The sequence below is a fragment of the Notothenia coriiceps genome, unplaced genomic scaffold (assembly GCF_000735185.1).
Source record: "Notothenia coriiceps isolate Sejong01 unplaced genomic scaffold, NC01 NC01_scaffold00016831, whole genome shotgun sequence".
Classification (NCBI taxonomy): Eukaryota; Metazoa; Chordata; class Actinopteri; order Perciformes; family Nototheniidae; genus Notothenia; species Notothenia coriiceps.
In genome coordinates this window covers 10,413-26,541 of record NW_011349532.1, presented here as the reverse complement: position 1 = coordinate 26,541, position 16,129 = coordinate 10,413, and the positions used below count along the sequence as shown (strand labels likewise).

General features: G+C 41.6%; 1 pseudogene; it reads left to right on the top strand.

Moving 5' to 3' along the window:
- The first annotated feature begins 2,135 nt into the window (after positions 1-2,135).
- Positions 2,136-16,129, top strand: part of LOC104949860 (adenylate cyclase type 1-like) — a 24,287-nt pseudogene continuing 10,293 nt past the window's right edge.

Here is a 16,129-nt window from a genome sequence, read left to right as displayed (position 1 = left end):
AAGATTCCCTTAGACTGAGATTTTGATAAAGTAGGAAGCAATGAGCGGACTCTATAAGGGACATATCTTTGCAGCTTATCACAAATATTCACAGGCAAGTACATCCACAAAAAGATGTATACACAGTTTGGAGCTTAACATCTTTAGACTAACTGTTAGACAGTGGGGGGACTTCAGAGCGAAAGTGTGTCAGCTCTTTTCGCCACTAGACCAAATCACATTAGTCTTCCTTCAGATGGGGTCAGACTGTCTTTCTTCTCACCGTTGGGATCCAGCCCTGCAACCCATCGATTTGAGGAAACACGTCGGACGATAGTAGATATTGACCACATAGTAATTGACTGTGTGCATGTAGAGACTTTTTTGTTAGGAAGGCTCAAAGCGCTTCACATTGACTTCTACATTGATGAGCCGCTCCATTGATTACCTCGGAGATCTTCAGGATCTGAGGCACACGAAGCAACACAAAGCAAGCTCACCGGTCAGGCACAAAAACACTTGCTTTTGTCTCCTATATGCTTGTATGCGCGCTAAAGAGAAGCTGTTGATCAGTTTGAAAGCCTGTTATTTTTTTATCTCTTGTCAGATCACACAATTAACACTGAAGTAAAGCGGAGAGAAAGACGCATTCATGTAACACGTAGGTTACTGATACAGGATATCAATCATTATCCTAAGGCTGTAAACAATTACTAAATACATTACAGTCAAATCTATTTTTTTTACACCTATGCATTTCACATATATCATTATCTTTTCCTCATGTTCTACAATATTAATATCGCATGTTAATACACCTATTGTAATATTATTTTTATTTATCACTACTAATTAATTTAAACTTAAACGACTTATTAAACTAAAATGTATAAAAAAACTACTGCACATAAACTAGCCATGTGTATGACTCATTTCAATTTCTTTATAAGCATATTTCTGGATATCCTGAATATGTCTGCTCATTATATCCTTATATAACACATGTTTTTTTTACTTTTCTTCATGCCAATTATTGCATTTAGCTACTGCAGCTGCTGCTATTTTGAGGACCATTTATCCTTTTCTCATTTTCCATGTTTTAATCCAGTTCTTTTGAGTGATTTTTGTTGAAGTTGTCACTTGCATATTTATAGGCTTCTCTTGGTTTGCAATACTGAGTTACACTCTCCACTGATGAGCCTTTTTTCTCTATGAGGATATGATTTCTGCAACCAGATTCATCCTTGTGGGTGTTTTAATGTAAACTTAAAGCCACACCTACAGCATAACACAAAGACATGCACACAATATCCAAAAAAGCATGCACAAAATATGCAAATGTGCACAAAGCATGCCCTCATTTATAACAATGGTGCATCACATTTTAAGATGCAAGTCATCATTCTTACATTTTCACAGTTAATAGGGTAAGAGTGTTTTTTTTCTGTAAATCCTCTCCTCGAATTGAGCACTTGAGTGCAATACAATATATGAGGGGTAGAGATGCGGGAAAGACCAAATTGTTGCTATATTGGACCATCCACCGGTGCAGCTGGGCTATTTTTAGCCGGGAACTACTTCAGCTCTGACTGCAGACACAGTGAGGGGAAATCACCAGTGCTGTTTTGCTGCTGTCTTCACATAACCACTGACATTTCACTAAGGCAAATTAAAGCAGGAGAAGGGCACAAGGGAGTATTTCATATTTACTGTAGGCTTAGTGTGTTTGCGTGTGAGCTGCGCGTCTCAGAGGGGAGAGGAAGAGGGGGAGAAAGTAAACCGGGGAAGGTATTGTCAATTATTTTATTTATTTTGGGAGGACTCTTCGCCGAGCCTCGTGGTGAGCTGTTTTGGTTTTGATCATACACAAACGATGCGGCAGGATCACCCGTAACCCGGCGTGAGGCACCGCGGGTGGTCCAAGATAAAGGGAGGGAAAGAGAGAGAGGGAGAGAGAGAGGGAGAGAGGGAGAGAGGTAGAGAGAGAGAGAGAGAGAGAGAGAGAGAGAGAGGGAGAGAGAGACAGAGAGAGAAGACAGAGAAGAGAAGACAGAGAAGGAGATGTGAGATGAGAAGAGAGGAGAGAGAGAGAGATGGAGAGAGAGAGGGAGAGAGGCGCGTGCTGCACATTGGTCGGGCTACTTTCCTGACGACAACACCACAATCGTCAAACCCGTGGATAGTGGCGCGAACCGGTGCTCTGCTGTCTCCCCACTGCCACCCTCTCCCCCTCCTCTGACAGCCGAAGGACTTACCCTCGCGGACATCCAGGACGCATGAACTGGAGAGGGGTGGCCGGTTCGATTCCCGGAGCGGAGGAGGACAAGGAACCGAAAAGTTGAGCGGGCTCGTGCGGCAAAATCCCCGCTTCATGAAATGGCCGGAACAAGGAGGGCATGCCAGTTGAAGAAGTGCCAAGACCCGGCGGCGAGGAAGGTTCACTGCCCGCGGCGCGCACGCCTGGCGCCGTCGCCTGCGAGACGAGTTTCAACAGCAGGACTGGAGGGCGCTCTTCCAGAACTACAAACCCTGGAAGCTGGAGCCAGACCGCCACTCAAGGGGCTGGCGGTGCTCATCGTGGCTGCGTCGTCGCTGTCCCTGGTGGAGCTGCTCTCTCCAGCCCCGCGCCCTTCACCTTGGTCCCAAAGGCTCGTACCCGGTGCACTGCGTGGTCTTCCTGTCGCTGTTCATCGTCACCAACGTCAAGTACCTGCAGGTGACGCAGCGCAGCAAGATCGCGAAGCTGGCGCTCTCTTCAGCTTCACCTTTTGCCGCTGCCTCTGCTGCCCCTCCCGCTGGCGCTGGCAACGTCGGAGCTGCTGATCCGCCTCTGCCCCTGAGCAAGCGTGTGGCAGCTCATGCTCGTAACCTCGTGGCTTACGTGCTGCTGCCGGTGCGGACGCCTGCTCGCGGTGCTGTTTCGGGGTGATGCCTGGCGACGTCCTCACTTTCATTGTGATCGCGACCACCTCGTTCACCCGGGAGGAAACAGAAGCTGTGGAGACTCGTAAGTGAACACCTGCAACCAGCCTGAAGCCCTTCACTTACGCCCCAACTCTGTTGAGCTTAAAGCTATACTTCACTCCCATTTCCAGTCAAAAGGTGCAGTCCAAGTACCCTTGAGCAACTTTAAGCGCTCAGCCTGGGCATTCCAAGTATGAATGTGAAGTTGTGCCAAGAAACAGTATGCTTATGGCAGTGGATCCCGGTGTTCCCTCGAGTAGCGGGGGCGTCCTGGCGTGGGTTAACACAAACACAGGTGTACAATTGAAAGCAGCATAAAGTTTCACTTTTCACTAATGAAGCAGGCGAGGAGCTGTCCAGCTGCCAGTGCTGACACAGGATCATTCAGATCCACATACACAACTCAGTGCTGGTCCCTGAGCCAGAAATTGTAGGTAAAAGTGATAATTCAAGTGGAAAGTATCAAAGTTATATAACATCTCCAGATTTCTGGTCCAATAATAGAGTAGTCCACAACTATTTTTGGCATATGACAAGCTATGTCTATTTACTCTACAGATTCCATTGGATAGTTCAACCCGAGAACATTAATCCTTTTTAAATAGTACATTTGAAGCTTAAAAAATAAACTTTTAGTAGCCCAAACATTGTTTTTCCATATCAATCAACTAGAGTGAAGTGGTATTTTGTTGTATGTCATCCATCTTGCTGGTTCGGGTGAGAGGGTTTCTTCTTCGATCTTTCACCTCTGACCCTTGAGGAATCAATGACACAGAGTGGCTCCATAGTTCCTCCTCCAAATGAACTGTTTGTGACGATCAGTAGTCTTTGATCATTAATCATGAATGTGCTTTATCTGCCAGCCATTCCACTGTGTGGCTTTTGTTCTTTAAGTCACTCCTATAGTATGAGTGATGTTGTAATCAATGTTACGGGCCTGGATGTCTGCCATTTAATCCATCCTATGGATTAATCAGGATTGTGAGGTCTAATCCAGCCAGGATGTATGACTGCATACAGAAATGCACATATGGACATGTGTGTTCCCTCAGGCTCACATGCAGTATGCAGATGCTGACAGCTTTGTGTGGCATGTCTGTTCTCGTTTGTGTGCAGCTGGTGGCCAACGCGGTGCTCTTCACCAGCGTCAACTTGTCGGGGGTGTTTGTGAGGATTCTCACCGAACGCACCCAGAGGAAAGTCTTCCTGCAAGCCCGCAACTGCATCGAGGAGAGGCTGCGGCTGGAGGATGAGAACGAAAAGCAGGTGAATTTGCACAAAACAACCAAAAAAGCACAGATACATAAAAAAAAGAGTGAGATGTGATGCATCCACACCTCTTAAACCCTTATGTTCATCAAAGTTATTTTTTTCAAAGGTTTCAGGTGTCAATGTATTCTAACAACCTGCCCACAGGCACACAGTTACTATGACAGCAGCTATTTAAGGAAAGAACAATTACTGTGGCACATGCAACAGCGCTACACTTTCCACCCCCTCTGCGCGTACACACACACACACACACACACACACACACACACACACGCATACACACACATACACACCCACACACACGCATACACACACTCGCATACACACACACCCACGCATACACACGCACACACATACACACACTCGCATACACACCACACACACTCACGGAGCGACTTAATAAAGCAACAATAGGGCAACTTAAACACAAAACACTTTCTTATGAACACACCCACACCACATGGAGAGTGCCCCATGTGTGTAATATGCCTCTGAAACACGCCTCACCTTCGTTATACACAACACTGGCGAGCACACACTTCCCACCTGCGCTTTGTAGATTGAATGATGATATGCTGTGTTTCCCCCAGCAGTAACAGGCTCCCTTTTGACAGGTAATTACACAAGCAGATTGCTTTCATGGCCTCCCCACTCCAATAAAGGTCACAGTTTATCTGGGTGAGTGAAACACACACAGACCCCTTATTGGGACGTATCAACAGCCAGGTAACAGCCCAAAAAACCTCTCAGATTTGAATTTCAGGTCTCTGGTTATTGTCGGGTGTTTGCTTGGGATTGTGCTTTGAGCCAGATCCATAGGTGTTATTGATTCCTGCATGTGAGGGCTATGCGTTGAATGTCTGGGTGGTGAATTTACTTCTCAGTTCAATAGTAATCTCAGCGCAGAGGAAAGGCGTAGTTTCATCTTATTCACGTTCATGTTCCAAATGCTTGATACATTGCTCGGACAGTGACATCTCTAATAAGTGCTAACGATACAATAAGTTGGCCAATTTGACTGCAACAACACAACCCCACCACTAGGCTTCTTAACATTTTCAAAACCACATCGCAGTCTTCATTTCCTCTGCTGGAGACAGTTTAGTGTACGTTATGGCTTCGTTCTTAGCACTGCTGTGTTGTGTTGTCATAACATTCAACCATCTAAGTTCACAATTGAGCTTGGAAGAAAGAAAGAATTCCCAATTTAAGGTCTACTTATGACCTTTTTCGAGTGATTTCCAAAACTATTGGTCAAGGATTATGGAAAGGTCAAAGGTCACTCTCAACCGAACAGCCATTCCTGTTACTGAAGGTTTTCTGGCAATATAGTGATGTCATTTTTCTGTCTTTCACTTTAAGCGAGGAGAGTTATGATTCAGACACTTTTTTTTTGAACTAAAAGTATAATTTGCCCAAAAAAATCTAAACTCAGTGTGGAACTTTACTGACTCGTCTTCTTTCTTCAAATCTTTCATCGTTTTTGTAGTCATGAATACGGCCTCCTGTTTTTATATCGTCACAACAACTGAGAAAACTGCTGAAGACCGTAAATCAGGCACAAAAACTAGCAAGTGAACATTGAATAAAGAAATTCTTGTCAAACGGCTGAGACTGTTTAAAGTTTAAAAATAAATGTAATGCTTAAACATACCACACCAAAACTTAACATTATCATTTCAACTTAAACCCCCCCCAAAAAATTCACAATATATACAGTTCATAAATATCAATTAGATTCTTATCCACATATTTAGTATATCACTAACAGTAGTAAGTCTCCATGTCACAAGTTCATCCTAAAACCATTGCACACATTCTTCTCTTTGTTTGTTTTCATTGATATCTACCTTTTTAAACTTTGGTTTTAATTGACTAAATAAATGTTACATGTTAAATTGTCTGTGTTACTGTTGTCTTGTCAGTAAGCCTGAAGAAAAATAGTAAGCTTTCCTTTTACACTTTGTCCAAACAAACTAGATAGCCTCAGTTCAGTTTTTCAAATATCTTTTGATGGGAATTCCCCTCTGTTGTAAAGCTCGAAGACAAGGAATGTTCATTTTTAATGAGAGAGAAAGTGAGCTCATTAATAAATAACCACTATGAGGAGAGGCAGAGTCAAACAGAGCAAACAGTGAATTAAGCCTGGGACAGACAGGAGAAATGGGAATTATAACGCAGTCAAAGAGGAGGAAAGGATGACATTAATAAAGCGATTATATTTTTTGTATTAAACAACCACACCTTGAAACTAATATGACCTGACACACACACACACACGTGTTTAGGTAAAGCACAAGCACATGTGGACAAACACAGCCTTTATCGGTAACTGTTTCATTCACGGCTGAGGAGCAGTTGTGTGAATGGACGTGTTATTTGAAAGTGTCGGAGGGAGACACCGGAGAGCACGGCTGCTTTTATATCCTGCCTCTCAGCAGCTATTCAGCCGCCTGATGATTCATTGTGCATTCACAACCGTTTGACATCCTGCGAGAGTTTCAAGAGCACTTAATGCTGCTGCAACTGAGACCATTCACACACACAGAAACAAATATGCTGATCTGGTTTGTCACTACTTCAGACAAGTGCAGGAAGGACTCATTTTGATTGTCCATTAACGCTTAAGTTACTCCTCAGACTAAAATTCCAAATGTACTTCAGTGTGAGTTTGATAGATGGGAATATTCCAGTTTTCCCTATAAGAATGACGTCATGTAGATTTTTATAAAGTTGTGTAAATCAGAGCGCTTGATGGACGTGTTTTAATGCTACAGGCCACAGTATGCATTCGGGTACCTAACCCTTACTGTACCATACTATGTTTGCCAAAATCACCAATTTTCAGATTTCCCACTTAGTTTAACTACACTATAGCGTCACATTTAGGTATACAGCTAGAAGGCTAAGATGGCAACGTTTTTTTTTTTTTTTCAATTTTTGTCCCCGTTTTATACAACTGTAAATGGAACGTTTTTTGGCTTCACACTGTTGGTCAACCAAAACAAAAAATCAGAAGACATCACATTGGGATCTAGGAAATTGTGAGATTTTCTCTCACTGTATTTTTCACCGATTGATGAATCGATTAATTGTTTAGTCTATTAATCGTCAAATAAAAGTGTTAACACATCAATAGAGTTCTGAGAGTTCAAGGTCTGTAAACTAAAATACATTTAATTGTGCATGTAATTAATGTTAAATGATGAATCAGCTTATTTATTTTCTTTGTTAATCATAATATGTTGGAAAATTGTGTAAAAATACCCAATGACGAGTTAGTGTCTTTAATTTGCCAACAATCAGAAATGGGAAATACAAAGAAAATTCAATATCATGAGATCATGACCAAATTCCTCGATGAATTGAAATTGCCATGATATGGTTTAGTTGATTTATGGACTTGTCCAAGCTGTTATAAAGTTTAAAATGTTATTTAACAAAGAACATCTAAAAATCTTCCTGTTGAGATGCTGGATTTGGCGAATGCAATTATGCTTAAAAAAAAGCTTAAAAACAATCAACTGATGCAACCAAATTGACCATTGGTTGAATGATTAATCATTTAACATTATTTCAGACAAAGGAGTATACTTCATTACTTCATTTGTGTAAAAAACACATGTATTCATGCCGCATAAATACAAACATTCAATATGTACGTTTACGTCCTTTCCGTTTAAAGTTCTCTCTTCTTCTTCTTCTTCTTCTTCTTCTTCTTCTGTTTAACCCTTCCCTCCTCAGGAGCGTCTGCTGATGAGCCTACTGCCCAGGAATGTTGCTATGGAGATGAAGGAGGACTTTCTGAAGCCGCCTGAGCGGATATTTCACAAGATCTACATCCAACGTCATGACAATGTCAGGTACGGGGGTGTCATGACAACTGTGGACCGCTGAGCTATGCGGAATGTTTTGATCCAAGAGTCCCTGCCTGTGACGTCAGGGTCAAGAATAGAAGAAGAGAAATTAGAGTTAGCCATTAAGGCTGACGCTATTTAACTACCGTACTTAAAGGTTAAGGAGAGAAAGACGGAGCGCTGTTGCCACCACCAATTAGAAAAGCTCCTCATTAGCCATTTCTGGTGTTGTTGGAGGTTTTTGACTGCATAGGAAATGCTGTAAAGCAGTGACTGTTTTTAGGGGCTCGGTTACAGCTTAAAGGAGCTATTTTCTCAAAATTCTCCTACTAGTTGTTGTTTTTAACGTTGAGGCTATATGAAAGTACTTCAACTTTACAACTATGAAGTGCATTGGTGACATTTGACCACACATTTCATCACATCCTGTCAGGTTTTCCATTGGCTTCATGGAGCTTTATAGTTTCAGCACATTGTTGTTTAGCTGTTTTGATGTAACTTCCCTGTTTTGGTTCCCTCTCACAGCAGGTATTTTTTGTCAGTGTGTAGCCTCAACTATAGAATATACATCTGGCGATAACAAGCCATTGGTGGTCATGATGTCAAACACTTGTTTTTATCATCTCAAATGCAAGGACTCCTCTCTGTTCTATATTGCCTTACAATCTGAAAAAGTTTTGGTTTTGGATAAAACTCAGAAGACTTTGAGCTCTGGAAAACTTTTTGTTGCCTGTTTCCTGACATCCATGACTTATCTTAATTATAATATTTTCCTGATTGGCCAGTCATTTATTTGAAAGAGGGATATCAGTCATGTTCTAGTTTTGCTTATTCTAAGTTGAATCTCTTTTACGTTGTTTCTGACTTATGATACAAGTTATTTAAAACACATTTCCTTTGGATTTAAAACCTTTTGATGGCAAAAATATATATAATTGTTTTATAATAAACAACTTGTTAAGCAGGTGATATGTTAAAGTCATACACTAAAGATGATTAATACATTTTTTTTTTTTTTTAATCGGTTGATCCCTGAATGATCAGCCTTTCCAGGAGCAACCTCTATTGCACTTTCAATGAAAACGACATTACAGAGCGTGAGAACCTGGCCTGACTTTGAGCTGATTACAATCCAACGAGGCAGAGATGAGACATGGAGAATTGTACCACTGCTGCTGAGTGTGGGATTGTAGGGCTAGGTAGCATGTCAACAGCACTCCTTTCAAGAGACCATCCTCTCCACTCTCCCTGTGTCTGTCTCTCCGCTCGGCTCCCACACTGCTCGGGAACATCGCCGCCCGCTCGCCAGCCTTGCTGCTGCGCTGGCACTCGCCCAAACATCATGCTTCTGCACCCAGCGAGCTCCTGTCTCCAGGGAGCCGCTACAAACACCCACATGCCCCCGTGAGCACATGGGGATAGGAAAAAAAAGCTTTATTTTGCAGAGGAGGGGCGTGACATCCCCACCGATCTGGCCCCCCTTTGAAGTGGCCCTTAGAACGTTTGATCACATAACTATTTAGCTTCGTCACCGGTCTGCTCTCCCCCTCCAAGCCCTTACCACCACCACCACCCTTCTGCCCTCTTATCCCTCTTCTTCTCCTCGCCGACCACACAGCAGCACGACCTGCAGAACACCGCCATTCAAAGACAAATCACAAAACAGAGCTTGTTCTGTCGAGCAGCAGTCGTGATCCCGGCTTTGCATACATCTGGCTGCTGAGCAACTATACCGTGCAGAAAGAAAAGAGATGGCAACTCACTCACGATGCCGTTCCTTTTTCACACTGCTGGGTAACCAATCTCAGTACTTGTATAGCATCCACCAAAATGATTCCCTAACTCTTATTATTGAAACATGTAAAAGTGGGCAAAAAACTCTGAGATACATCTTGTTAACCTACACTTTGATCGAAGAGTTCCTGCTGTTGTTGGGACTGCTCTCTCAATGTGTTCAAATACTTCCAATATGCGACGTAAACACCTAAGAAACACCTCTAATGGCCCGTGGGAATTATGACTCTTGTCCGTCAGGAGCAAAAACAAAACTGTGTTGTCATTGGAGGGGATGGCTGAAAACAATTCATTGTTGGCCCAGACAATGCTTTTGTTCCTAATGATAGCCAAGTATTAACAGTTTTGGAGGAAGATACAAAAACAATAATACAAATCAATGTTAAAGGTTATTCTTGACCGTGGACGCTGGAGTGTGTGGTATTAGCATTTTAGTTTAGCGTGTAATTTTGGCTGGTATTTGGTCATAAATTGTTGACTTGCCACTAGATGAAAAGTTACCAAAGTGGGTGTCCCGACCTCGATACAAACGGATGAACCCAAATGCACGACCCAGAGACAAAGTCTTGAATGTAACAAAATGTATTTTTGATTCCAAAGATCCGGAAAATACCTTTTAACAGAGTAGGTACTGGAATAAACTAAAGGCGCTCACAAGGAGGAAAAAACTAAGCATAACAAAAAGAGAAATTAAGAAAAACTTAAACCAACAAAATTAACAACAAAACAAAACCTGACATGAGTGAAAGCGATCCTTTCTGAGCTGAGGCTTGGCACGACCATTCGGGGAAACAAACAAGACGAACTGACACAGGACAGGGGAGAGACAGGACTATTTAAACATGAGGTGAGTGGGAACAGGTGGAAACAATCAGGGGCGGGGCAGATGCTGATGATGGTGGGGAAAAAAACACAGGGGGAGGAAGTAACAGGGCCTGAAATTAAAGACAAGAGGTAAGTACAAAATAAAACAAGAAATGGAAAACGAGACATGACCAGACGTGAAAAAACATGAAATTACAGACATAATAAACATAACTAACACATTTGACGAGACACAACAGTGGGGGTCTATATATATGTACAAAATAATCAAACTCTTCAAATAACACAATTGTGAAGCTGTAGATTTCCGTATTTTGTTAAAATATTTCATTCTAAACCAAAGTGGTGGCTAAAACCTTCCTTATGTATTCTACTAAGCTTGTTCCAGACTTTCAATTGCATCTCACAAACTTGATAGTGTTTGCTCTGTTGTCATGGAAATACCAACTGTGGTGTCTCCATCTGCTAAAAGAGGCTTTGAGATGCAGATAATATCTGTGGAGAAGGCTCGTAGATGGGCATTGAGTTAAAAGTATTTGATCATTTAAACAGTTGTTCAGATCAGTACAATTAATTGTTGTGGTGTCAGTATCAACAAATCCTACCCCGCTCTGCACACGGCTTTATCCCTGATGCGTTACTCCACTGGGAACAGTGATTTATTTATTTTTTATTTCAGACTGAAAGTCAATAAGATCCATAACACCTTGTTAGGTTGCCATCTGAGCAAATTAATGAGGGGCTAAGTAGCTTTCATCACCTTCCTCCCCCCACTACAGCAGCAGGCAATTCAGATCTGTAATTGATTTAGTGCTTGGCAGAGAAGACGATTCCACTTATCAGGGATTGGATTACTCTTGCTTCTCTTTTGATCGCCATTAGTTAATTTCTCTGCTTCGGTGGGACCTGTTGGTATTTTGTTGTCAGAAAAGAGAGAAGAATAGAGTAGTTTCCTTCCTGGAGCACATGAGGACATCAGCTGTCAGGAGATATAGAGCTCTTCACATAAGAGTATAACCCTTCTTTCTCTTCCTTCTGACAGCATCCTGTTTGCAGACATCGTGGGTTTCACCAGCTTGGCTTCTCAGTGTACTGCTCAGGAACTGGTCAAGCTGCTCAACGAACTCTTCGGGAAGTTTGATGAGCTGGCTACAGTAAGTGCTCTCCCATCCCCCGCTGCTACCCCTTAGCAGAGATGGCAAAAGTACACACATCCTTTACTCAAGTAAAAGTACAGATACTCGTGTTTAAAAATACTCTGGTAAAAGTAGAAGTACTTACTAAACTTCTTTACTCAATTAAAAGTAAAGAAGTATGGGCTTCAAAATGTACTTAAGTAAAAAGTACCCATAACTACCAACTGTTTTAAACAGTACCTGACCTCCCTTTATATTAATAGAACAATAATGTAATTGTTAGCTAATGAATGTTTCCATGCTGAACAACGTCAAAATGACAAAGTTCTCATTGGTCCGTCTTCTTTATGGCCAGTCCACAAGGCGGCGTGCGTTGAAGCTTCAACGCAGCTTCCCATTCACTTTCAATGGGGTGACGTCACGCTTTGCCGAACTGCATTGTGCTTCCGTCGCTTCGCTTTTCCTGCGTTGCCCGCGTTGCTCGCTTCAAAAGTTGAGAAATGTTCAACTTTTCAAGCTTCGACGGAAGCGTCAGCCAATCAAATCATATGCCAGTACAAGCTCTTGCCAATCAAACCGCGTGCTTGTGTGTCCGGGGCGGGAGATTCATGTGATTGGTTGTTGGTCGAGCTTCAGACACGCCCGCCGGAAAGCTTCAACGCACGCTGCCGTGTGGACGCTGCGTTAGAGAAGACCAGGAAATGATGGATACACGGATCGTGTTCAAATCAATAGGCACGCAACTGACTCTAAATAATAATGATCACACCACCAAACGTAGATTAAAACTAAAGTAACAAACCTGTTTTAGAAATGTAAGAAGCAGAAAGTACAGGTATTTCTGTTAAAAAATGTAAGAAGTAAAAATAAAAAGTCGTCAGAAAAATAAGTAGTGGAGTAAAGTACTGATACCAGAAAAATGTACTTAAGTACAGTAACAAAGTATTTGTAGTCCACTACTTTCATAATTACAATATGAAAATGAGTGGATAATCACATTGTGATCAAGGTTCATGAAAATCCCTAGATGGTTCAATGATAGCCTGTTCCTTAAGTGATGCATCTCCAATGATTGATAGGCTATTGAGATATATATATATATACATGTACAGGTGGTTTGAATTATTATACAAATAGTCTCCAGAATTGTATTCCAAACTCTTACATTTCATTCCACATTGTAATATTTAATGTGGCGTACAGGGGGTTCAGAGCACCGTTTAATGATGAAACAGCTGCCTGCTAACGAGAATGCTGACAGCTATAAATGTGCAGGCACTAAAACCACAGCGGTGGACTGAAGGGAACTGCTGAGTTAGCAAGAAACCCCCTTTCACATTACACATAGTCATTTTGTCTATTGTTTGTATTAAAATATTGATTAAAGCGGCTTTAAATGTGGGTGTTGGAATATTATAAGCACATACCGAGAGGATGAAACACAACTTGTCAGTGTTATTAGGTGGACTAAGTTTGTTAGGGCAACTATTTTATAAAATGACTTAAAACCTCTTTCGGATTACTGCACTTTCCTACTTAATGTCTTACATTATCGTTTTTCTTATTTGAAATTTTTACAAGTGTAATTTCCTTTTTATACATATTTAATGTGCATTGTTCGAGAGAGCCTGATATAAAAGATGTTCATTTCCAACAACTTCTTCTCTTTTGCATGTGATCTTAAATATTTAAAAAATGTTTCAGCTGATTAATATGCGGGTATGGATATATGCAACGTATTGGTGGAGTCTCTTCATTGTTGTCAGTGCATTCAGTCTTTTTCTAAAATAAACGTCTTCACAGGGAAGGAGCCCTATTGTGCACATGTTCTGGTTTAATTTGATTTGTGCCACTACTGTGTCCTGTTTACATGCTTTAATGTTCAAAAAGGTCTCTATTTGTCACCTCTTTTCACCCTCTGTCTGAAACCAGATCCCAGTCTGCTCTGATTGGTTGGCTGGCCGGCACTGTTGTGATTGATCAACAACTTAATTATATCCCACCCCTTAACATGTACAATGTGTTGGAGCTATAGCCAATAGAAACTTGAGTATTACGTAGTGATGTCACTATGTTACGGAAGTAAACAAAGGATTACAGTGGAGGTTTTTTAGGCAGGTTGGTTGGTGTGGGAGAGAAACCCACTTTGGAGGGAATTTATGATGGATTTTAGCCTTTGAAGACCATTTACATGCACAAAAACCTATGTAACACAGGAAAGGGAAAAACCCCAAAAAGCATAATAGAGCCCCTTTAAGTTTAGCATTAGATTGTGGGTTAGGTTGAAAAATACAGAAGGAAAAGGCATGGATGGAAGTGATGTGACCTAATCAATTCTGGTTTCATACGGGACACAGCAGATTGCTTTATATTATATGAATGACTGCTTTCAGAAGTTTAAGAAAAGCCTTAAACAAAAAAGGCCTGCAAGGACATTAAATATTTTATTTAGTTTCGCAGCTGATTTATTATGCCAAGCCATATATTGATCCAATGATGCAAGTCAAGCTGGAGAGACAGAGGAGGAGGAGGAGGAGGAGGAGGAGAAGGAGGAGGAGGAGGAGGAGGAGATGAAGGTCAAGAAGGAGAATGAACTGGAAGAGAGGGAGAGATGAGTGAACACATCTTTTGACAAAGTGGAGATAAGACCTGAGGACATGGTGTGTGTTTGTGTGTAAGTGTGTGTAAGAGCACGACTGGGACTACTGCACTTGATGTATAGAGATTGTGTGTGAATTATTGCAAACATTGCAGTCAGTAAGCCTGCGTGGTGTTGTTTCACGGGAAAGGAGATTAGGTGAGTGATAGGTTATCTGCTGCTAGACTATATTATATTAATACTGCATGAGACACACAAACACACACCGTACACAGACATAGTTCTATCCACTACCAATTGCAGTAGGCTTAAGACTACCTCAACACACACACACACACACACGCACACGCACACGCACACACACACACACACACACACACACACACACACACACACACACACGCACACACAGTTTATAAACCCAATGGTGCAGTACTATTTCTTGCACATGTCATGGTGTTCATCAGCTGATGTTGTTATCATAATGTGACCTGCAGTCCAGTGTAACTCTAAGCACATCAAAGATACCCTACTTGGTCTTTCTCTGAGTAAGCTCAATCCACTTATAAATGCAGTGAGATTGGATTAAAAAGCAAGTGAGTAGCCCTTGAATTCAGATTGTTTTGTCCAGGACATTGGGTTGAATGACAACATTGCCAATCAAGATCATTGACTGGTTGAGAAAGCGGAGCAATTAGCAGCTAAAGAGTAACTTTTGTTTCTCAGGAGTTGGTGGAGACCAAACCAGAGCTAAAAGTAGCATTACAATTTGACTAAATTCATGAGGTAGAAACAAACACAACCCCAGTGGAATTGTGAACTGTTGAATAATGTTACCTCTCAGTATTTCAGCTCCATAGAGTGCCACAGTGACGGGTCCTAAAACCCGGAAGTAAGTTAGCATTTTACCACTTCCGGTTCCTTCGACAAAAACCGATGCAATTTCTCCATCGGATTTGGGAAAATAGCTCGAAATAAGGTCTGTGATTGACACAAATTGAAGAGACAGATCACGTTTTGTTCAGCCGGATAATATCCACATGTCTACCCTACTTTTATAATTTTCTAATCATAAATCTAATCGATAGATTTATGATCAATAGATTTATGATTCTATCGATTGAAATTGCATTGGTTTTTGTCGAAGGAACCGGAAGAAGTTTACTTTTTTTATGACGCATCAGTGTGGCACTCAAGGGAAACCGGCATAGGATGTGCAAGTCCTACGCTGGTACGTAGTGTTTTATGAATAGGAAAATGTCTCTGCGTATTAATTTGCTTTGTCCTACGTAGGCAAACCTTCCCACGTGAATCCTACGCAAGGCTTTATAAATGAGGCCCCTGGACAGATTTTAGCGCATTCAAATGCATTTTGTTTTATGGCCACCATTTTTGGAAACCTTTCATGAAATTAATACATATTTTGGCAGAAGAAATGACAGAAAAGGTCAACACTTTGTCCTCTACACGGTGTTGAGAGCATGTTGACTGACAGGTTTTTGCTTCCACATTATTCCGTAGGGGAGAATCGTCTCTCCCACTGCAGAAACTGCACAATACAGCCCTCTTCTGCAGAGTTAGACCTCCATCAATGTCATAGCAAAGGATAGCTTCATCAAGTGTTGGCAAGTACAGTCCTTCAGAGTAGTTAGCGTGTGTGTCTCTGTGTGTGTGTGTGTGTGTGTGTGTGTGTGTGTGTGAGA